We start from the raw sequence: 24,260 nt of genomic DNA, 5'->3' as shown, positions 1-24,260 counted from the left end.
CCCTCATCAATCTACACACATTACCCTAAAGCTAAAAGAGGTTTTTAGAAATGTTAGCCCATGTATAAAAAAAAAACCTGGACATATCACATTTACATAAGTATTCAGACCCTTTACTCAGTACTTTGTTGAAGCGCCTTTGGCAGCGATTACAGCCTTGAGTCTTCTTCGGTATGACACCCACACAGCATGGTACTGCCACCACCATACTTTACTGTAGGAATGGGGCAAGGTTTCCTCCAGATGTGACGCTTGGCGTTCAGGCCAAAGAGTTCAATCTTGGTTTCATCAGACCAGAGACTCTTGTTTCTCATGATCTGAGAGTCTTTAGGTGCCTTTTGGCAAACTCCAAGTGGGCTGTGATGTGGCTTTTACTGAGGAGTGGCTTCTGTCTGGCCACTCTACCATAAAAGCCTGATTGGTGGAGTGTTGCAGAGATGGTTGTCCTTCTGGAAGGTTATCCCATCACCTCACAGGAACTCTAGAGCTCTGTCAGAGTGACTATCTGGTTCTTGGTCACTTCCCTGACCAAAGCCCTTCTCCCCCGATTGCTCAGTTTGGCCGGGCGGCCAGCTCTAGGAATAGTCTTGGTGGTTCCAAACTTCTTCCATTTAAGAATGATGGAGGCCACTGTGTTCTTGGGGACCTTCAATGCTGCAGAAATGTTTTGGTACCCTTCCCCAGATCTGTGGCTTGACAAAATCCTGTCTCGGAGCTCTACAGACAATTCCTTTGACCTCATGGCTCTGACCATGCACTGTCAACTGTGGGACCTTATATAGACAGGTGTGTGCCTTTCCAAATCATGTCCAATCAATTGAATTTACCACAGGTGATCTCAAATCAAGTTGTAGAAACATCTCAAGGATGATAAATTGAAACAAGATGCACGTGAGCTCAATTTTGAGTCTCATAGCAAAGGGTCTGAATATTTATGTAAATAAGGTATTTCTGTTTTTTTATGTGCAACAACACGGCCTTGTGTGAAAAGAGAGCTACCGACAGCAAAACAACTTACTAATTTGCTCTCCTGGTCCAGCTGGTCTCGGCTTCCACCGCCAGTTGATCTTGGAGGTTCTGAAGAACGTCTCAAGCACACCTCTATCCATATGTGCGTTGAAACTTCAATGGTCTGTCACACACACATCATCCATGGGGTCTGCAGTGACCCTCCAGTAAAAGCTGTCCTCAATCGAATTTCTTGCAGCACAGACATTCCTCTTCTGTCAGCATGGCTCAACAGCACCCGCATAGCACCACCAGTTGGAGTCTGAGGTGGCTCCACATCTCTGCTTTCTGGTCTTGCTGGTAGGGCTGCCATCAGGCTGTAGTCTTTACAAAGTCAGGGAACATTTGTCAACCTAGAGATCCTGCAATGTCGTGGAAGATCAGATCATAATCTAATGGCTCTATTGAACAATGACTACAATATCTACTCGCTGCTAGCGTGATCGTGCAATCGGCGAAACACAGGCCACAATAATTGCTACAATACATTTTTAGATCAGACTATAGGTTCAAACAACAAACAAAGTCATTGGTTGAAAATAAAAAAATACTGCCATGCTGCATAATTGTGTTTGAAACAATTCTCTTCACTCATAATTATGTAGGGAGAAAAACACCTCAAATAGTGTCTAGCAGTGAAGTTTCCCTTTAAACACAAAGTCTTTCTAGGCAAGTTCCAAGTACTTTCTTAATAAGTATATGGTACTGCTGAGAAGAGGTGAAATGACCTTAATAAATACTTACTACATAACTTTTGCTTATTGGCCTCTATTAAGTTTACATTTATTAATAGTTCTTAAGTAAATAAAGATAGTTTCTTCATAACAACCAGGAGCACTCATCAGACTTAATATCAGCTACATACTAACTATTAATGGATTATTACATTTCACCTCTTCTCAGCAGTACCATATACTTATTTTGAACGTACTTGTTGTTTCCTATTCATTTCCAGACGTTACACTGTTATTTTAGCACTGTAAACCAAAGTGCTACCCCATTTTGTTTTGGACTAGTTGCTCCTACACTCCCATGACTAGTGGTTCCTTTCAGACACACAAACCCAACCTGTGTGTGATTCTTTTCTGAGGGTCCCCCTCCGGAGAGCTTAGTTCTACCTGCCGTATCGACACTTTGGTTGGTGTTTGATCACACTACAATGCCATCTCTTCTACTGATATAAACCTTTTCCTGGAAATTAAATGCCTCTGGTTTCTTTTCTTTTCTTGCTGGTTGTGGCATCATAGGGGGGTTGCTTGGTGATGGAGCTTATCCTACAAGTGTTTGTGTCATGAAATGATGAAATAAGGTTTAAAGAACCTGTATTGTTGTACATTCCATCTGAAATTGGCTTGCTCGCAAATGGCTTGCTCACATCTATTTTTGTGTGTTTTTAAGCCTGACTTCACTTTTCCTTGTTTGGATTGTCATTGTCTACTACCAGGAGCATCGCTGACAACATTGTGGTGCACCTACGGAGGGAATACAAAAGCACACACCTTCCCAGGAATTCTCAACCACTCGAGAGAATGTCGTCTCCCTCGTGAGAATGCAAGTATCAATGATTGAATATCCATTTCCATTGGCGCTTTACATTATTGAGGTGCGTTTTTTAAAGGCCATGAAAGTGATGCGTGGCATGATGGCTTGGGACGGAGATGAGGATTCACCTCTGGTAAACAACACTGGAGCTGGAAAAGGGGGTGGAGCTTCAACAGCGCATCAGACGGACCACTGGAAAAATCCAAACAGGCACTCAAAATACACAGGTAAGTGAAACGTTTTAAATGTGTTACTGGATTTTTGTAAGGACCAAGATTGCTGGCTTTTTAATGTACAATTGAAGTCGGAGGTTTAAATACACCTTAGCCAAATACATTTAAACTCCGTTTTTCACAATTGCTGACATTTAATCCTAGTAAAAATTCCCTGTTTTAGGTCAGTTAGGATCACCACTTTATTATAAGAATGTGAAATGTCGGAATAATAGTAGAGAGAATGATTTATTTCAGCTTTTATTTCTCTCATCACATTCCCAGTGGGACAGAAGTTTACATACACTCAATTAGTATTCGGTAGCATTGCCTTTAAATTGTTTAACCTGGGTCAAATGTTTCGGGTAGCCTTCCACAAGCTTCCCAAAGTAAGTTGAGTGAATTTTTGCCCATTTCTCCTGACAGAGCAGGTGTAATTTAGTTAGATTTGTAGGCCTCCTTGCTCGCACACGCCTTTTCAGTTCTGCCCACATATTTTCTGCCAACCCCGTGCTTCACGGTTGGGATGGTGTTCTTCGGCTTGCAAGCCTCCCCCTTTTTCCTCCAAACATAATGATGGTCACTATGGCCAAACTGTTCTATTTTTGTTTCATCAGACCAGAAGACATTTCTCCAAAAAATACGATCTTTGTCCTCATGTGCAGTTGCAAACCGTAGTCTGGCTTTTTTATAGCGGTTTTGGAGCAGGGGCTTCTTCTTTGCTGAGCGGCCTTTCAGGTTATGTCGATATTGGACTCGTTTTACTGTAGATATCGATACTTTTGTACCTGTTTCCTCCAGCATCTTCACAAGGTCATTTGCTGTTGTTCTGGGATTGATTTGCACTTTTCCCGCCAAAGTTCGTTCATCTCTAGGAGACAGAACGTGTCTCCTTCCTGAGCGGAATGACAGCTGCGTGGTCCCATGGTGTTTATACTTGCGAACTATTGTTTGTACAGATGAACGTGGTACCTTCAGGCGTTTGGAAATTGTTCCCAAGGATGAACCAGACTTTTCCAAGCTGTTTAAAGACACAGTTAACTTAGCGTATGTAAACTTCTGACCCACTGGAATTGTGATACAGTGAAATAATCTGTCTGTAAACAATTGTTGGAAAAATGACTTGTGTCATGCACAAAGTAGATGTCCTAACTGACTTGCCAAAACTATAGTTTGTTAACAAGCAAATGTGTGGAGTGGTTGAAAAATGAGTTTTAATGACTCCAACCAAAGTGTATGTAAACTTCCGACTTCAACTGTATACACAAGGGATCGATACACAAAGGATCAGTAGTATTGAAATAGTATAATCATATGTGTGTACGTGTGCGTGAGAGATTAATTGGAAATGATTATATTCAAATGGAAAAAAGGAGAAAAAAGTTCAATTAACTCAAACTATATGAGATCTAATGATGAACAGGCACAACTTGACTGGTATATGTAGGACACATTAAAGGTCACTGTCCAAAAACAAGAACTATACTTGTGTGCAAAAATGTAATGGATTCCTTTCAGGTTTAGGCATGTTGTGTGAAGTGAGAGCAGGACTTCAGTATGCTGTTAGGGTCAAGAGAGAGAGAAAGAGAACACTTTCTAATTTTCTCCCTCTCTCTCTCTCTCTCTCCCTCTCACTCTCTCCCCACATCACCCACAATTTCTCAACGCTGCCTGAAAAAATTGCTATGGCTGGTTTTCACAAAATGCCCAGTAAGACAACAGGGTGTGCTCTCTCTCAGATTAATGAGTACTTAAATGCAAGCGGACAGCAACGGAATTAACAAGAGCCCTCAAATTCCCCCCACCTCTTGTTTTCAAAGATCCTCCTCGGCTGATATCTAATTAAAAAACTGCACCATGAAATGTGCACTTCACACTTTTCTCCTCACTCTCTCATCATGGACGAGACAAGGGAATAATAGCCTTCTGCAGTCTGCTGATGACTTACCCTTGGAGGCAGGTCAAGAACCTTGTAGGGCTTTCAGACTCCTCTGAGTGAAGGGTGTAGAAGGCGTGATTGTTCATTTATAAACGAAACCTCTATAAAAAGGTATGAGAAGAGGACACCAGTGTCTAATTGAGCCAGGCTCAATATTATAAAGTATGGGTCAGTAGATAGAGCAAAGATAGATAGTGTTATGTTTGTTCCTTTATGAATTACAAACCGGGGCATATGTTGAACTACTTTTAATAATGAAACACTTCAGCTAGCAATTCCACATTGTGTAGCCATGCAGGGCATACTATCGACAACCACTGTGTGTATGGCGCATTGCCTTATGTGTAACATAGTCTTAATGTTATTTCACATAACAACACAGCTGGTAGCATAGCATACCTTGTTACTCAAACAAAACATTTCACTGCACCTATCCGGTAGGTGACAATAAAAAATATATTATATATTGTTGGATACCCAACAGTGCAAATGTCATAAAATACAGACTACACCACCTGGAGGAGGGTTTGAGCACCAGGACTCTTAATAACTCTTAGAGGTTCAATTAGTAGTGACCAGTTGGGAACCACGGTAACCATGCAACACAAACAAAAAGGATGAACATTTATTTTGGACAGAATAGGTAGATTAAAGTGTAGCACAAATGTAGGCCATCCACTAAATGGATTAGGGTGGAAATCAATTCCACAAAAAGGGAAACATTTTCTTTCTCCTGTTTTAGGGGGTGAGGGAACTCGGGCAGCCTGTCCACTCCACAGTGGCCCACTCTTGTTTTATTCCGGTTCTGTCCAATCCTCCGAGTGGGCCTGAGGCACAAAGAAACAGGGAACATGTCTCAACTGTTAGACTCAATATTTACAAGATGGAGAATTGATTTCTTCATAATAATCACCTATTTTAACAATAATAGTCCAATTGTGAAAAACTGAGTATAAATGTATTTGGCTAAGGTGTATGTAAACTTCCGACTTCAACTGTACATTGATTGGTTGATGAATTTTTATGCTACACAAAGATAGATAAAATACTTTATTGCACCGGTTACTGGGATGGTTGTTCCAATTTAGATCGTTGAGGTTGTCTCATTATTCAACCCTCCCTATTCTGGCAGTGATTCTGAATTCATGTTGCGGGTGATTCCTCTTGTTAAATATCATAACTCTGGCTGGATTCCAATAGGAATTACACATAACTTTGCAAGTCAGTATAATTGGTCTCGTATGCCTGATGTGACCTGTAAACCAGGGGTTTCCTAACACAACTGTGTTAGGGTTTAACCAGTGCTTATTTTGTAAATCGGGAAGTGCCGGAACAAAAAGTGAGAGCAAGAGTGGGGTGACCTGGGGAGCTCTGAGGTAACGGAACGCATGAGAAAAATATCACCTCTATAATAAAGCTTTGAATATATAGCATCGCATTTGCTTAGTGGCATAGACGAGTAGAGGCACTTACAGAAGTTGCAAACATGGGATTTTTTTTTGTGGCCTAGTTAAACAATGTAAAGACAATGCAACCAAATACTAATTGAGTGTATGTAAACTCCTAACCCACTGGGAATGTGATGAAAGAAATAAAAGCTGAAATAAATCATTCTCTCTACTATTTTTCTGACATTTCACATTCTTAAAATAAAGTGGTGATCCTAACTGACCTAAGACAGGGAATTTTTACTAGGATTAAATGTCAGGAATTGTGAAAAACTGAGTTTAAATGTATTTGACTAAGGTGTATGTAAACTTCCGACTTCAACTGTATGTTCTTTCCTCACTAGCTAACGTGGTCATAACGCCATCATTTAAAACATGCTAGCCTACCGTGTGTGGCTCACAAAATGGGTACATGTTTTGGATGTCGATATAAGCCTGTGTCATTTTGTTGTGCTAAGGAGTTGGGTTGATGTTGAAATAGATGTAACAAGTTTTCTTTCCTCCTCAATTACACCAATGGAATCTCTGTTTACTGAATGCATCACCATGCGTGCACAGACAACATGAATTGTAATTGCATGGCACATATTTAATTTGGAGCACAGTAGCTAAGTCAATTGGTAATTGCACGGGAGGTTATATTTTGGTCATTACCGGAGAGCAATTGGCAATTTATATGCTCTGTGTTGGAGATAAGTGACCGTCAACCAGGAACACATACACATTTATTACAGTGACCGTTCGTCCAACGCAAAGAGCAAATAATCTAGTGGAGAGAGAGAGAGGCCAAGCCCTCTAACAATCAATGTGCATGTCTGGCTAGATGTGGTGGCCCTAGTATGGAGGGCCGGGCTATGCTCCCTCCATCCATACTCTCTCCTGCAGGGTGTGGGGGTTGGGGGGTTGTAGGGGATATTAGACAGTGGAACCTCCAGGCTCCCATCTCCTGGTGCCTTGAGCCCCTGTCAATACCGCTCCAACCCAACCTCTCTGCTGGGTTGGGGGTGGGGTGGTGGGACCCATCTCAGTATCAGACCGCCATTAATCCACTGCCTGAGCAGACAGCATCCATCTCCCCTCGGCACCTGTTTGACAGAGGGTAAAAACACTGGTGGATATACCGGGGCCTCGGATCAATCCCTTCGATCCCCCTTCCCATGCCAGGAGTCATCCATCAGCCCCTGGCTGTTGTTGTTGTGCTTTTTCAGTCACCACCCATCCCTCTCATAACGGTGCAGCCAAGGTGTGTCTTTTGTTCGGTCCTGGTCCTGGTCCTGGTCCGTGTCCCACCCAGGGAAAGAGGAATGTTCACCTTCACAGGGAGGGCGAAGGTACAGTATTACCATTATCAGGAATAACCTGTGTGCCCTACTGTTCCCTGCTGTCTCTTCCCTGGAATTCAAATGATACGTGGCCAGCCAATGAGAGGATGCAGCGCCCTTGTTGCTGACAGGTCGGTGGCAGCAATGAGGTTTGTCCTCTGAGTGTTTCCACCACCGCACACTACATTACGTCTGAAGAGTGATTGGTGCTCGAAGGGACAGGGTCTCTCTCCTTCAAATGGCCTATAAGGGGGATGGTGATGATGTTAAGAATCGTCTTCTAGTCTCAGCTACAGAGCTGCAGGGGTTGTAGCACGGGGTGCGTGTATTACTCAACACCCAATAAATCCACTGTGTCAGTCTCCTCCAGTCTTCTAATCATTATTTCATTAGAGAAAATAAAAATAATACGTTACCAGGCTAGTTTAAAATGTGATGGACTGGTTGTGTCAGTAATAAAAGGTCTGATTACTTCAATAAATACTGCTACGCACTAAACCCCAAAGAATGGAGCTAAATAATTGGACCAATAACTTTTGCTGAAGTTTCATCTTTTCCCATCAATTTATATGCTAAGAATGTCCCGCGGTGTCCCTCCCCTCCTCTTTAATTTCTGCGATCCTTTTTAAATACATTTTCTTTTATCTCAGAAGTTATTCGAATGCCTCTACATCTCCATTCATTCTTGTGATGTAAATTATTCAATGGAAACCAAACAGTAAAATATGCAAAATTTGATTAAACATTCAGTGCACCTGCAAGATTATGTTGTAATTTAGTAAATAAATAGTGTGGAAGCAATACAGTGCAGCGGAGAGGACACACGGGGAGAGGAGGTAGAGGTCAGGTAAACGGGTGTTCTATAAATTGCAATATGATGAGGGAGGGAGATGGGCTAGTTCAACTCAACCAGTCAATAGGCCAACTTCCACACTGGGCCCATCTCTAAGCCTCTCATAGAAAATATATGTTCGATGACAGGTTATTAATGGGTTGGTGGCCACCCAAGGCAGAGCCGCAAACAGACTAAATGACACTGTGTCGTCCAGGCTAATGGTGTCAGCGGGGAGTTTACATTATCCTATCCTCCACTGTTGCTGCCTGCCTGCCGCCAACAGGGCTGCATAAACACCTAGTAAACCAGACCTGGGTTTAAATAGTATTTGAACTTGCCTGGTGAAATGGAACCAATGGGCTCAAGCGAACACTCAAAATACAGTATTTGAAAGATTGTCCCTGGTTTTGACCCCAGACTAGTTTCTACTTATTCAGCCCCCATTTTGATCAATTTACCATTACATGCTTACTGTGCAGCAATCAGTTCAGCCTCATGCATTCTCTATTCCATATCACGGACTACTGTACCCAAAGCTAAAAAAAGAGCTGCTCAGATGAGCATATTGAAGTTAGAGGAGAAGAGGTATTATAGCTAAACTCTCATATTGGGACGGTTTCTCCTACTGATAAGAGAACAGCACTGTTCCCCTCTTTTGCAGGTGGCAGGGCATGAGTTTGCTATGCAGCACCCATCCTGGGATCCATGTGACCCCCAGAGCAGAGCAGGTCCTGGGGCCAGGGGTCTGGCAGACTGGCTGTCTGAGGAGAATACAGATTAACGTACAACATGTCCTGAACTCTGGCCCTTCCACTTATTACTGTCTTTCGCATACCTTCTTCCAGGGGGGATGAATTGTATTGTACTGTATTAATATGAATATATAATTTCTGTATATACTGAATACATTGCAATGCACCATTACCTTGCATCCACTGTCTGAATGTGAGGTTTTGAGGGTTGACAGAAGAAAGTTTTAGAGTTGCTATAACATATACAGCAAGTTCTGTTGCTATCTACAGTGCATTCGGAAAGTATTCAGACCCCTTGACTTTTTCCACATTGTGTTTTGTTACAGCCGTATTCTAAAATTGATTCAATTGTTTTTTCCCCCCTCATCAATCTACACACAATACCCCATAATGACAAAGCAGAAACAATTTTTTTTACATTTTTGCAAATGTATAAAATAAAATAAAAATGAAATAATGACATTTACATAAGTATTCAGACCCTTTATTCAGTACTTTGTTGAAGCACCTTTGGCAGCAATTACAGCCTTGAGTCTTCTTGGGTATGACGCTACAAGCTTGGCACACCTTTATTTGGGGAGTTTCTCCCATTCTTCTCTGCAGATCCTCTCAAGCTCTGTCAGGTTGGATGGGGAGCATTGCTGCACAGCGATTTTCAGGTCTCTCCAGAGATGTTTGATCGGGCTCAAATCCGGGCTCTGGCTGGGTCACTCAAGGACATTCAGAGACTTGTCCCAAAGCCACTGTTGCTCTGACATGCACTGTCAACTGTGGGACCTTATATAGACAGGTGTGTGTCTTTCTAAATCATATCCAATCAATTGAATTTATCACAGGTGGACTCCAATCAAGTTGTAGAATCATCTCAAGAATAATCAATGGAAACAGGATGCACCTGAGCTCAATTTTGAGTCTCATAGTAAAGGGTCTGAATTATTATGTAAATAAGTTATTTCTGTTTTTAATTTTTTATACATTTGTAAAAATGCCAAAATAACTATTTTCACTTTGTCATTATGTGGTATTGTGTGTATTGTAGATTTTAGAATAAGGCTGTAACGTAACAAAATGTGGAAAAAGTCAAGGGGTCGGAAAACTTTCCGAAGGCACTGTAGATTCATTACTAAGTGTGTAATTATACAGTCACTCAAATGGATTGTCTATTTTCATTATTAGCGGCTCACAAAAATCCATTATATTAACAAATTACGTAGTGTGCGAGCGTGTTTGAAAAAGTGCACTGAAAAAAAAGATTTCTTAATGGTCTTTGTAAACACATTTTGAATGATTGTCTTTAATTTGTCTCAAGAGTCCATGAGGGGTTGTGGTTGGTTCTGCAGTAAAGTATTGCGGCTAAACTGGCCAGTGGCCACCATCATATCAGACCTGTGTTAGCTATATGAATATGTCAGAGTGACATGGTCGATTTGTGAGTGTAGTGAAGTGATGCTGTATCACACCTGTACTGGTGAGTCATCCAGTATTCAGCTGGCCCAGCTGCATGTGAGAGGCATGAGAAACAAAGCCCACTTCATCATAATGAACCTTGTGGATGGAACAGGACTGTGTAATGAATAATCATAGCATGCAGAACACACTGGAATGCAGAAAGAGGAAAAACAAGAGAGAAAAGGTAGATGTATGTCATGAATTATACATCTGGAAATGTGCCATTGTGTTCTTCAAATCAAAAGTATGTCTCTCTGTCTCTGTCTCTCTGTGTCTCTGTGTGTGTGTGTTAGGTTTTACGGTTAAGGTTAGGGTAAGAGTACAGGTTTGGGTTTGGGGATAGGGGTTTGAGAAAATAGGATTTTGAATAGGACTGAATTGCATTTCCCCACAAGGTTAGCTGTACAAGAGGGTGTGTGTGTGTGTGTGTGTGTGTGTATCCATCCAGAGCTGCCTGGCTGATTCATGTGCCTTTGTAAAGGCAGAAAGAAGGCTGGCTCACTTCTTAAGCAATAAGGCATGAGAACTGCTTGAGTAGCAACTCTCGAATGCAAAAATGTATTTACTCTTTAAAATAATGTTTTTAATGAAAAAATGTAATTACCATTTTATAAAATCAATAAGGCTCTCAAAACTGGGGATTAACTTGTGATAACTACCTCCTAACGGTTGCCAACATATTTATGAAATATTTTCAGTAAAAACAGTATTTTAAATAAGTAAAGTTGATTTTGCATTCTGAAATTGCTTCCCAAGCAGGTCGTTAGTTATTTTTCTCATGTTTTGACCCAGTCGTTAATTCTAATAATTCTATTAATTTGATGTTGCTATGCTAAACACATCATTAGCATGTAGCTAGCCACCAGAGATTCATTGATGATGAGAGACAAGAACTTCAATAAATAATGATTTATATATAGGTCTACATTTCTGTGCAGCAACTATTATGGATGGCGAGTCCGAGCTAACCAAGGTAGTTGATCATGTTAATAGTGACATTTCCGTTGATGGCACATGAGTGGAAGAACTGTCCAAGGTCCTGGCGCTGGTTGGTGACAGCCAGTTCTTGCCTCTTTGTTGGCGGAGAATGGGACGTCCACTCACATACATTATTTCCCTTGCCTCCAGGAACACGTCAGATCATTTTTGCATTCTGAAGTTGCTACCCAAGCGGGCTGATCATTTGTTATGTTCTATTGTTTTGACCCAGTCGTTAATTGTAATCATTCTATTCATTCGACATTGCTACAGTATGCTAAACAAATCATTGGCATGTAGCTAGCTAGCAGAGATTCAATGATGATGAGAGACAAGAACTTCAATAAATAATTATTTAATAAATATCCAATAGGCCTACATAAGCTGCACTGCACTGGTTAGTGAATTAATGGAATTCTGAATAGTTTCCATGGTGAATTATTAGTTTCAAGTTCATTCTTGGGCTAGCTAACCTACTGGCACAGGAGAGATTGCATTTATAAAATTATACATGGTTGCACAGGTCGAAGAGGCAGACAGGTAGGCTTATACAACCCCCAACTGTTACAAACCAAATAGTAGCATGTAAAATGTATGTGTAGATGCTTTTTTCCCAGAGGGAGTTGGGGACAATGGAATTATAACATTAATAACAAGTCATGCATACCAACCAGTCGGCATCCAGGATCAAAATAACCCGTTTTATAATGTTTGTTTTATTTGGACTTTAATTTTAGTGCACACTGGCCTTCTTCATTGGTCAAAGAGAAGTCTGTGTACTGACATGAAGGAAGACAGTTTCTAGGAACACATGGCAATTTTCAGATGAATATTTGTGATTTGAAACTCTCCTTAGATTAGAACTCCCTTAGGAGTATTTATTGTTATCATTAGAGTGGAGCGTAAATGCGCCTCACACACACACACACACACACAATTGTTGTGTCCTTACTCGGAGCGGTGCACTCTGCTGTAGGTTGTGGAGGTGGGAACATCAGGCCATGAAGCCAGGACTTCTGGCTCAGCATACTCGGCTTCTAACATCACCTCCTGGCTCTGGGTCTGGTTGTAAATAGACTATTACTATGCTTCAGTACTGGAGCTGTGAGGTTGCTTCCATTGAAGAACATCCCCAATGTTTTTCCAGATGAATGTTGTCATACAAAGGACAAATCTCATTGCTGCCTGCCAACCATCTGTCAACAGAGGCACTTTGTCCCGTCCTTGGCTTTGTGGGTGTCATTTGAAAGAGCTATTCAATCCACATTTTGTTGTGATAGGCTACTTTACAAAAGTTTTACTAGGTTTCCCAATAGGTCTTTAGTCTCTGCCATTGAGTTATTGTAGCCCTAAGGTTTTTATGTAGCTTTTATATTTCTAAACATTATTCAGCATGTTCAAGGTCATCTGACATTTAATCAGTGGTGGAAAAAGTTCCCAATTGTCATACTTGAGTAAAAGTATAGATACCTTATTAATAGAAAATTACTCAAGTAAAAGTCACCCAGTAAAATACTATTTGCGTAAAAGTCTAAACGTATTTGGTTGTAAATATACTTACATATCAAAAGTAAATGTAATTGCTAAAATATACTTCAGTATCAAAAGTAAAAGTATATATCATTTGTAATTCCTTCAATTAAGCAAAGCAGACAGCACCATTTTCTTGTTTTAAAAATGTATGGATAGCCAGGGGCACACTACAACACTCCAACATTACAAAATATGTATTTGTGTTTAGTGAGTCTGCCAGATCAGAGGCAGAAGTGTTGTCTTGATAAGTGCATGAATTGAACCATTTTCCTGTCCTGATAAGAATTCAAAATGTCACTAGTACTTTTGGGTGTCAGGTAAAATGTATGGAGTAAAAAGTACATTATTTTCCTGAGGAATGTAGTGAAGTAAAAGTAAAAGTTGTCAAAAAATATAAATAGTAAAGTACAGATACCCCAAAACACTACTTAAGTAGAACTTTAGAGTATTTTTACTTAAGTACTTTACACCACTGCATTTAATAATATGGGTGCTTTCATCTAATTGGTTACTGCCTGATGCAATGAAACATACTATTGGCTACGGACTACAGTGGATCAATGAATCGTGATGAGTGTAAAAATGTATGAAATGTATTGCAATCGTCAAATTGAAAGCATTGATTTAAAGATGCAATATGCAGAAATCACTCCGCCATTTCCTGGTTGCTAAAATTTGAATAGTTGCCTAATTTCAGTTTAAACAGCAATGTATAGTGTAGAGAATCATTGTACAATCTAAACCGCTGTGAAATATATTTTTAATAAGAAAAATATTATATTTTCAGCTGTTTGAAGCTAGTGTTCGAAACCTAAGGTGAAAGTCTCAAAAACTAAACTTAAGAACGGGAAGCATAGAAATAGCACATATAGAACATATCTACCACTTCTTAGACTTGCTTTCAATTAGAATGACAGATCTATAACTCACATTTCTTTGTCAATTTTGTCAGGTCGCCCAAAAAGTTTCATTTTGCTCCTTTAAATTAATGTAACAGATTATTTTAACTGTTCTGAATTATAGTTACTAAGTGACGGGAAGCGCAGTGGGAGGTGTATCGCCATTGCACTTTGATTGACACCATATTGTTTCTGCAAAATCACAGTGCATTGTGATTCAATTCCGGGTTTGGGATATTATGTGCCCTGGTTTGTGTGCATCCAACAATAGTAGGGTTATTTGTGTTTTGTTTTGTTTGAGCTGTATGTATGAAATTAGCTAATGCTACCACAGAGGAGTAGAGCTGGTGAAATCACAAACAAATGTTAACACACAGAAATCCAGGATTATTGCCTCAAATCTAATGAATGTATAGTAGTGTAATGTCATCTAATGCCATGGTACCCAATGTTTTCTTTTCTCCTACATTACAGTTATATCCCCCCCCCCCCCCCCGAATGATATTGGAACCCTGCCAATATTGTCATTGTATTGCTATGCACAGTGGGTGATCAGGGCGGGGGGCTGTCTGATTCACCTTAGCTCTCCCCAGCCTTACTTGACAGATTGTATGGATATTGGCTGCCTGCTTAAGAAATAACACCTCCCATCAGATTGATAAAAGAGCTCCGGAGGAGAGGCGGCTCCACTCTCCTCTCTCTCCTCTGCTGGTTGTTTACATCTCAGACGCAGTCTCAGGGATGATCATGTATTCACTGGGGATTTGGGGGGATGTGGGAGGTAAGTGCTCACACGGGAAATAAGGGTCACTTCTTAAATTTCAGACGTGGGGGATCTCTCGTTCTCGCTTTCTCTTTTTCTCTCTTTCTCTCGATGGCCTCTGTTATGTGTGGAGATGGAATGTGATTGTGGGTGTTATGGTGTTACGTGGTAGATTATGTCGTCTGTGAATCCCTTTATACATGACCTGCATGTTGGTAATCTCGGTTGTATTATTGCTTGCGAAACTGAAGGAATACTAAGTGACGTCAGGGAGTCAGGGGAGCAAGAACACGGGCCTAGCTGATCATTCACACAGGTTTTCTGTTGGGGTTATCTGCTGTAAACATGTATTCTAGTGAACAATTAGTGGTTGGAAGTACATGTACACGCCACGTGTATTCACATGAGCACACACACATACACACACACACATGCCACACACGCACACACTGGTCGATCAATGCAAACCATATAGTACCTGCAGTATTACTGTAGGCTTGTTGCATTGGAATGACAACGTATATAATTGATTGACCATCATTTCCCTAATGGACTTGAAATTTGTGCCCTTTTGCGACAATAAATACATTAGGTAGCTTTCTGCATGATACACGGAGTGTACAAAACATTAGGAACACCTGCTGACAGACCGACCAAGTGAATCCATCTCTTATTGATGTCACCTGTTAAATCCACTTCAATCACAACATTCTCCCCAGGATGTTTTAACAAGGTGGGGCTGCTGAGTGGGGGAACTCCTGTAACTGCCATTTCCTGCAATCTAGATCAAACAATGGCCCTATTAAAATAGTTAGAATTTTTATTATATAAGGTGGTGCTGATGCGGTTGGGGGTTAGAGCTTTTTTTCGTTTTTGAACACCTAAGCTTTGTTCGAATACCCATACTAACACAATGTACACACATTCTATATACTATTAGTTCATTTTAGTATACTGTAAACAAACGGTATCCTTTCATTTCAGCGTACTAGCGCTTTGCCTGTCTACCGGAAGTTGATGTTGTTTCTATGCAACCTCTTGTTAGCTTGTTAGCATAACAAATGACTAGCTAGACATTTTCCGACTTCGGGTGTGCTCTTAAATTCAATCTGGAGTGCCAGAGTAAATTCAGATTGTACGTTTCAGAGCGAACACTAGTGTCACGCGGCGGGTGAGGACGGAATCAGGCGCAGAGAGTTCCACAGGGAAAAAAGACTTTAATACTAACTTGCTAGCTACTTCGGGACACAAATGAGAGAACACTTCACTCTGACCATTTTACTCGCCCTAGTTAATATACTGGCAAGTTTGATCTATTAGTAGCCAACTAACGTCAGATAGTTTGCTAACATACCGGGTCATACTTCTGTAATGTTATACTATGTGGTTTGTAACGATAGCGTAACTAACAAATTGTCAGCCAACATAACATGAAAGTTAACTTATTTGAAAGTCATTACTTTATTACATTGCTCAACATTTTCTTAACATTTGGTGTAATTAATTAAAGCAATGAATTTATATCTGCTCTCGTTGGACTTCGGCTGCATAATTTACGCCATTTTCTTCAAGTCTGGAAACGATGTGAAGCCACGCCCATTTTCCAAAGAATTGCATCATGGGCCCTAAAAGCCCGGAAATAGTGTCCACTGTTTGTATACTTCGTATTTTGGCGAAAGTAGTACAACATCCGGGAACTTTTTGCATACTAACTATATCCATACTATGACCAATAAGCATACTATATCCTCAATTTACATCACAAATAGTACGGTTAGTGCAGTTAGTATGAGTATTCAAACACAGCTCCAGTCATAGATACCTAGCTAAGTTATCAAGCTAGCTACGTTAGCTAAGCAGTTGTGTTGTCGAATACGATCATTATTTGCCTCATTACAATTTTTGGCACAACCATTCATGACAAATTGTTCATATTTTTGAACTTCATCTACAATTAGTGTAATTTTCGATTAAAATATTAACTTACCTAGTAAATCTAGAATTGCATCTTTCCCTAAGGTTATTTTCCCTCTCAGTCTCGACTGTAACCCCAGACCCATTCTCTATAACATTAGCAGCAGGCTCATTCTCCTTCTGTGCTGACAAAGGTACGTTAGAGCAGCAGCAGCAGTGGGCACAATGATAGCAGTGGATGAGCCTGCCGCTACAAAAAACCTGAGGAGGGTCTTTTGCATTGGAAATACCGGTTGTTGACGTTTACTAGTGGGTCTAGGCTTGCTCAAAGACATGTTGGTTGTTAATGTCCTAGCTAGCAGGCTAGCTAGTACAGCAGCTACCTCAGTTGAGTCTCAGGTTATTGACAGCTGTTAATCGCAGGCCTTTTTTTGCGGTGTTTGACTAGTCACTAGGCAACGTTACATCGTCAAATAATATGGCACAACATAAAAACGTGGCACAATTGTAATTTATATTAGAAATGTATGGAATTTTTGATCTTGATGTATTTCAGAGGGGAAGGTGATTGCTCTTACATTATTACATAGCGGCAACCACAAAACAACATAGTGGCCCTGCAAAGTCAACAGCGCAGCACCTCTCTTACATTCTTTGGGTAGAAACCTGAATCAGTGTGTAGATGAAGGGGAGTATACATGTTAAAGAAGTATTTTTAAGCCTTGAGACATTTGAGACATGGATTGTGTGTGTACCATTCAGAAGGTGAATGGGCAAGGCAAAATACTCAAAGTGCCTTTGAGTAGGTTGTGGTAGTAGGTGCCAGGCACACCAGTTTGAGTGTGTCAAGAACTGCAACACTGCTGGGTTTTTCACAGTCAACAGTTTCCCCTGTTTATTAAGAATGGTCCACCACCCAAAGGACATCCAGCCAACTTGACACAACTGTGGGAAGCATTGGAGTCAACATGGGCCAGCATCCATGTGGAATACTTTCGACACGAGTGCATGCCCAGACGAATTGAGGGCAAAAAGGGGTGTAACGCAATATTAGGAAGGTGTTCCTAATGTTTTGTACACAGTGTATATAACAAATTTGACTGCGTGTTACATACTGCAGCCCCCTCTGGCCTTACATGTCTGTTGAATTCACCCACACACTGAGCATAGCATAATTCCATTAAGTAGCTTGAAGAAAGGCTGGATGTTTGTGATGTTATTTTTTGACTTACAGTACTGTACTTAAAAATTGCTTTGCCAGCTCCAGTGTGAAATCCACTGTGAGTTCTCTCTACAAGAGAGAACCGCCAGCTTTCTCAGGGTCGAACACTCTTAATTATGTTCAATGTAAATTAAGGAGCCGTGGAGCTGGTTGGCTGGCTGGTGTAAAGCGCAGGCAGGCAGGCCTCATGCGTGGGTGACAAAGCTTACAGCGGCGCTGCTGCACTTACAGCCTTGGGCCTGGCAGAGACGAAAAGAGGACAAGAAATAGACAAGAAATAGACAGAACATAAGGGTCTGTATGCTAATTTGTCAATTCAGTAAAGCTGGCAGGAGGATAAAGAAAGATGCCATGCTCTGACATTGCAGCACAGAACTGAGAAATGGTTGTGGGTGACAGATATTCCAATACAGTATTTTTTTCTTCTTATGACATTGAGATTCTCAATGACTAATAATGAAAGACCATGCACATTGCCATGGCTCAGTGCTTTGCTGATAAATACACTGCTCAAAAAAATAAAGGGAACACTTAAACAACACAATGTAACTCCAAGTCAATCACACTTCTCTGAAATCAAACTGTCCACTTAGGAAGCAACACTGATTGACAATAAATTTCACATGCTGTTGTGCAAATGGAATAGACAAAAGGTGGAAATTATAGGCAATTAGCAAGACACCCCCCAAAACAGGAGTGATTCTGCAGGTGGTGACCACAGACCACTTCTCAGTTCCTATGCTTCCTGGCTGATGTTTTGGTCACTTTTGAATGCTGGCGGTGCTCTCACTCTAGTGGTAGCATGAGACGGAGTCTACAACCCACACAAGTGGCTCAGGTAGTGCAGTTCATCCAGGATTGCACATCAATGCGAACTGTGGCAAATAGGTTTGCTGTGTCTGTCAGCGTAGTGTCCAGAGCATGCAGGCGCTACCAGGAGACAGGCCAGTACATCAGGAGACGTGGAGGAGGCCGTAGGAGGGCAACAACCCAGCAGCAGGACCGCTACCTCCGCCTTAGTGCAAGGAGGTGCACTGCCAGAGCCCTGCAAAATGACCTCCAGTAGGCCACAAATGTGAATGTGTCTGCTCAAACGGTCAGAAACAGACTCCATGAGGGTGGTATGAGGGCCCAACATCCACAGGTGGGGGTTGTGCATACAGCCCAACACCGTGCAGGACGTTTGGCATTTGCCAGAGAACACCAAGATTGGCAAATTCGCCACTGGCGCCCTGTGCTCTTCACAGATGAAAGCAGGTTCACACTGAGCACATGAGCATATGTGACAGACGTGACAGAGTCTGGAGACGCCGTGGAGAACGTTCTGCTGCCTGCAACATCCTCAAGCATGACCGGTTTGGCGATGGGTCAGTCATGGTGTGGGGTGGCATTTCTTTATGGGGCCGCACAGCCCTCCATGTGCTCGCCAGAGGTAGCCTGACTGCCATTAGGAACCGAGATGAGATCCTCAGACCCCTTGTGAGACCATATGCTGACACATGCACATTTGTGGCCTGCTGGAGGTCATTTTGCAGGGCTCTGGCAGTGCACCTCCTTGCACTAAGGCGGAGGTAGCGGTCCTGCTGCTGGGTTGTTGCCCTCCTACGGCCTCCTCCACGTCTCCTGATGTACTGGCCTGTCTCCTGGTAGCGCCTGCATGCTCTGGACACTACGCTGACAGACACAGCAAACCTTTTTGCCACAGTTCGCATTGATGTGCAATCCTGGATGAACTGCACTACCTGAGCCACTTGTGTGGGTTGTAGACTCCGTCTCATGCTACCACTAGAGTGAGAGCACCGCCAGCATTCAAAAGTGACCAAAACATCAGCCAGGAAGCATAGGAACTGAGAAGTGGTCTGTGGTCACCACCTGCAGAATCACTCCTGTTTTGGGGGGTGTCTTGCTAATTGCCTATAATTTCCACCTTTTGTCTATTCCATTTGCACAACAGCATGTGAAATGTATTGTCAATCAGTGTTGCTTCCTAAGTGGACAGTTTGATTTCACAGAAGTGTGATTGATTTGGAGTTACATTGTGTTGTTTAAGTGTTCCCTTTATTTTTTTGAGCAGTGTATTACATACTATGTTTAAACACATGTTTAAACACACACCCACTTCAGGACGCTGCGGGAATAGGATGAAAATGGATGATGATATTGAGGTTTACTGCTAAAAACTGAGGCAGATTAAACTCTAGCCTTTTACTTAAAGCTGGAATCCTTAAAAGGGATACTTCGGGATTTTGGCAATGAGACCATTTATCTACTTCCACAGAGTCAGATGAACTCGTGGACATTATTTTCAATGTCTCTGTGTCCAATATGAAGGAAGTTGAGGTAGTTTTGTGAGCTAATGCTAACTAGCGGTAGGGCAATGACTGGAAGTTTATGGGTATCTGCTAGCAGGCTCACTGTCACACACCTTATATCAGCTGAAAACACCTATTGCTTCTCATAAGGTCTTGTGTTCATATATCCATGTGATGGACAAAGCGTGGTCATTACAACTCTAGGGTTTTCTACAGACTAATAACATTTGTACAGTGAAATGCATGAATTAGCAGTTAAAATGGAAGGTAATATAGAGGCAGGTATATTATGCTAATGTTCTGTTAATGATGGCCTAGGCTAGCTGTGTAGTGCTGGGAAAAAAATTAAATAACTTGGGGTGTCCAGGATCGGATTTGAGAAACACTGTGCTAAAACATTACGTCCAGTGATTTACATGAACTGAAACATTTACCATAACCCATTAGTTAACACGAGTGAAGCAGAGGTAAAAATGGAGTGAGTGAGTGGGTGGATATTGATGCGTCTTTATTGGCTGGCCTGGTTGGCATCCAGCCTTGACAGCCTTCTGTTCACAGTAATAAATAGACCCACGCTGCTACAGCTGTCTGGACGTTGTTGATTTCTTCAGATCAGTAGCTGATTCAAAGGCTTCATTTTAAGAAGGGGGATCACTGGCAAGGAGAGGGACGGGAGAGAGCGTAGACTAGAAAGTTGAGAGATGGAGGAGGAAAGTAAGAGAGAGAAAATGTGATTTGGTCTGGGTGTTTTCGGCGGCATGCTCCATTTGCCCTCTCAGACAGAGAAGGAGAGTGACGCGCATTGGCAGGAATTGAATCACTAGATTAAACACCCCCTCCTGCTCCCCCCTCCTCTCCGAGTCGTATAGAGAGGGAGATGTGGGGAGATTGCAGCAGAGATGTTCTTGCAGAGGGGGACACTAAGTAGCCTTTGTCAAAGGCAAGATTGATAGGGTGATTAAATATCCTGGAGTAGAGTATCAGTGGCCACTCCTGACCATTAGTGCCATAAGAGAGTTGCAATAAGAAACTGTCTGTGCACAGTCCTGTTAGCCAACTTATCCCAGCCGCTCCAGCATAATATATGGTGTTTCTATGGTGTTTATTTCCCTCCTGTGCTGTTATTTACCTTCAAAGCAGTGACGTACAGTGAGGTCCGGTGGCTGGGTAGGCACTGGCTAAGCCATGGTAGCGAAAGTAATAGCCAAAATAATGGCCTGCCCAGCATTCTTATACATGACCCTAAGCATGATAGGATGTTAGATGTTTTCTTTTCTCTTTATCTATTTGTTAATTTTCGTACATTTTAACTGCATTGTTAGGAAAGGCCTCGTGCACTACATGACCAAAAGTGTGTGGACACCTGCTCATCGAACATATACAGTGGGGCAAAAAAGTATTTAGTCAGCCACCAATTGTGCAAGTTCTCCCACTTAAAAATATGAGATCTTCCAGAAATCTTGCTTGTTTGTAGGTGACCAAATACTTATTTTCCACCATAATTTGCAAATAAATTCATAAAAAATCCTACAATGTGATTTTCTGGATTTTTTTTTCTCGTTTTGTCTGTCATAGTTGAAGTGTACCTATGATGAAAATTACAGGCCTATCTCATCTTTTTAAGTGGGAGAACTTGCACAATTGGTAGCTGACTTATTACTTTTTTGCCCCACTGTAGTTGGTCCCCAATTTGCGACAAAACAGCCTCCACTCTTCTGGGAAGGCTTTCCACTAGATGTCGGAACATTGCTGCAGGGACTGGCTTCCATTCAGCCACAAGAGCATTAATGAGGTCGGGCACTGATGTGGGGCGATTACGCCTGGCTCGCAGTCGGCATCCCAAAACTGTTCGATGGGGTTGAGGTCAGTGCTCTGAGCAGGCCAATCAAGTTCTTCCACACCAATCTCGACAAACCATTTATGTATGAAATTCACTTAGTGCATAGGGGCATTGTCATATCATCCTCCACCAAACTTTACAGTTGGCACTATGCATTGGGGCAGATAGTGTTCTCCTGGCATCTGCAAAACCCAGATTCGTCTGTCAGACTACCAGATGGTGACATATGGTTCATCACTCCAGAGAACGTGTTTTCACTGCGGCTTGTGCTTTTTGGTCTTAATGTAAGGTTAGGGTTAGGCATAAGGTTAGCAGTATGATTAAGGTTAGGGTTAAGATTAGGGTTAAAATCACATTTTGAGAAGAGAAATGTAAGAAATAGGCAGGGTTTTTGACTTTGTGGCTGTGGTAATTAGTGACGACCCTCCTGTATGCTACCTCTGTCTGGACTTAACTTTCATTAGAGTTGACGTTCCACTCTTCGAACCCTCCAAACGGCGAATTACATTATTAGTCCAACTTAGATTTTTTTTTTAGGTGCAGTATAGTGTCCGTTTGTCAGGTTGTTTTTGCTAGCTAGTGTCTCCTTCGTTCAGTTCAATGGATGCGAGTGCCAAATTATGTAGACATGACGAAATGTGCAGAGCTTACCTTAGGTTTCCCACACAATTGTTTCGGCAATACGCATGAGCAAAATATGAAAACGTCGCAATTTAACGAATGAAGCTAATTCAAGCTAGCTAGCTGCTGACACTGACCATTAACAGTGACTGGAGTCAGGAACGGCCGTGCTCGTCAATTATTTGAATGGATGGAAAGGAAGGCACCGTTCCTGAGGTTTTGATGCCTTAGTAAATGTTGAGATTTTGAGCATCAAAACCAACAGGATCATTAGATAGGGCCCCGGTGGCAATAAATTATTACAACTGAAAGCTTACCTTAAATTGGAAGAGTTGCAGTGTTAGCCAGCTAGCTAACATACAGTTGAAGTCAGAAGTTTACACACTCTCAGGTTGGAGTCATTAAAACTTGTTTTTTAACCACTCCACACATTTCTGGTTAACAAACTATAGTTTTGGCAAGTCGGTTAGGACATCTACTTTGTGCATGACACAAGTCATTTTTCCAACAATTCTTTACATACAGATTATTTCACCTCTAATTCACTGTATCACAATTCCAGTGGGTCAGAGGTTTACATACACTAAGTTAACTGTGCCTTTAAACAGAATGGAAAATTCCAGAAAATGATGTCATGGCTTTAGAAGCTTCTGATGAGCTAATTGACATAATTTGAGTCAATTGGAGGTGTAGCTGTGAATATATTTCAAGGACTACCTTCAAACTCAGTGCCTCTTTGCTTGACCTCATGAGAAAATCAAAAGAAATCAGCCAAAACCTCAGCCAAAAAATTGTATACCTCCACAAGTCTGGTTCATAATTTGGAGCAATTTCCAAACACCTGAAAGGTACCACGTTCATCTGTACAAACAATAGTACGCAAGTATAAACACCATGGGACAACGCAGCCATCATACCACTCAGGAAGGAGACGCGTTCTGTCTTCTAGAGATGAACGTACTTTGGTGCGAAAAGTGCAAATCAATCCCAGAACAACAGCAAAGGACCTTGTGAAGATGCTGAAGGAGACAGGTACAAAAATATCTATATCCACAGTAAAGCAAGTCCTATATCGACATAACCTGAAAGGCCGCTCAGCAAGGAAGAAGCCACCGCTCCAAATCCACCATTAAAAAGCCAGACAACGGTTTGCAACTGCACATGGGGACAAAGATCGTACTTTTTGGAGAAATGTCCTCTGGTCTGATGAAACAAAAATAGAACTGTTTGGCCATAATGACCATCGTTATGTTTGGAGGAAAAAGTGGAGGCTTGCAAGCAGAAGAACACCATCCCAACCGTGAAGCACTGGGGTAGCAGCATCATGTTGTGGGGGTGCTTTTCTGCAGGAGGGACTGGTGCACTTCACAAAATAGATGGCATCATGAGGTAGGAAAATGATGTGGATATATTGAAGGAACATCTCAAGACATCAGTCAGGAAGTTAAAGCTTGGTCCCAAAATGGTCTCCTAAAAATGGTTTAAGGACAACAAAGTCAAGGTATTGGAGTGGCCAACACAAAGCCCTCACCTCAATCGTATATAAAATTTGAGGGCAGAACTCGCGTGTGCGAGCAAGGAGGCCTACAAACAAGAATTAGTTACACCAGCTCTGTCGGGAGGAATGGGCCAAAATTCACCCAACTTATTGTGGGAATCTTGTGGAAGGCT

This window comes from Salvelinus fontinalis, chromosome 18, assembly GCF_029448725.1.
Source record: "Salvelinus fontinalis isolate EN_2023a chromosome 18, ASM2944872v1, whole genome shotgun sequence".
In the NCBI taxonomy this organism is placed as follows: Eukaryota; Metazoa; Chordata; class Actinopteri; order Salmoniformes; family Salmonidae; genus Salvelinus; species Salvelinus fontinalis.
The sequence above is the reverse complement of the archived record's forward strand: the minus strand, read 5'-3'. Positions refer to the sequence as shown.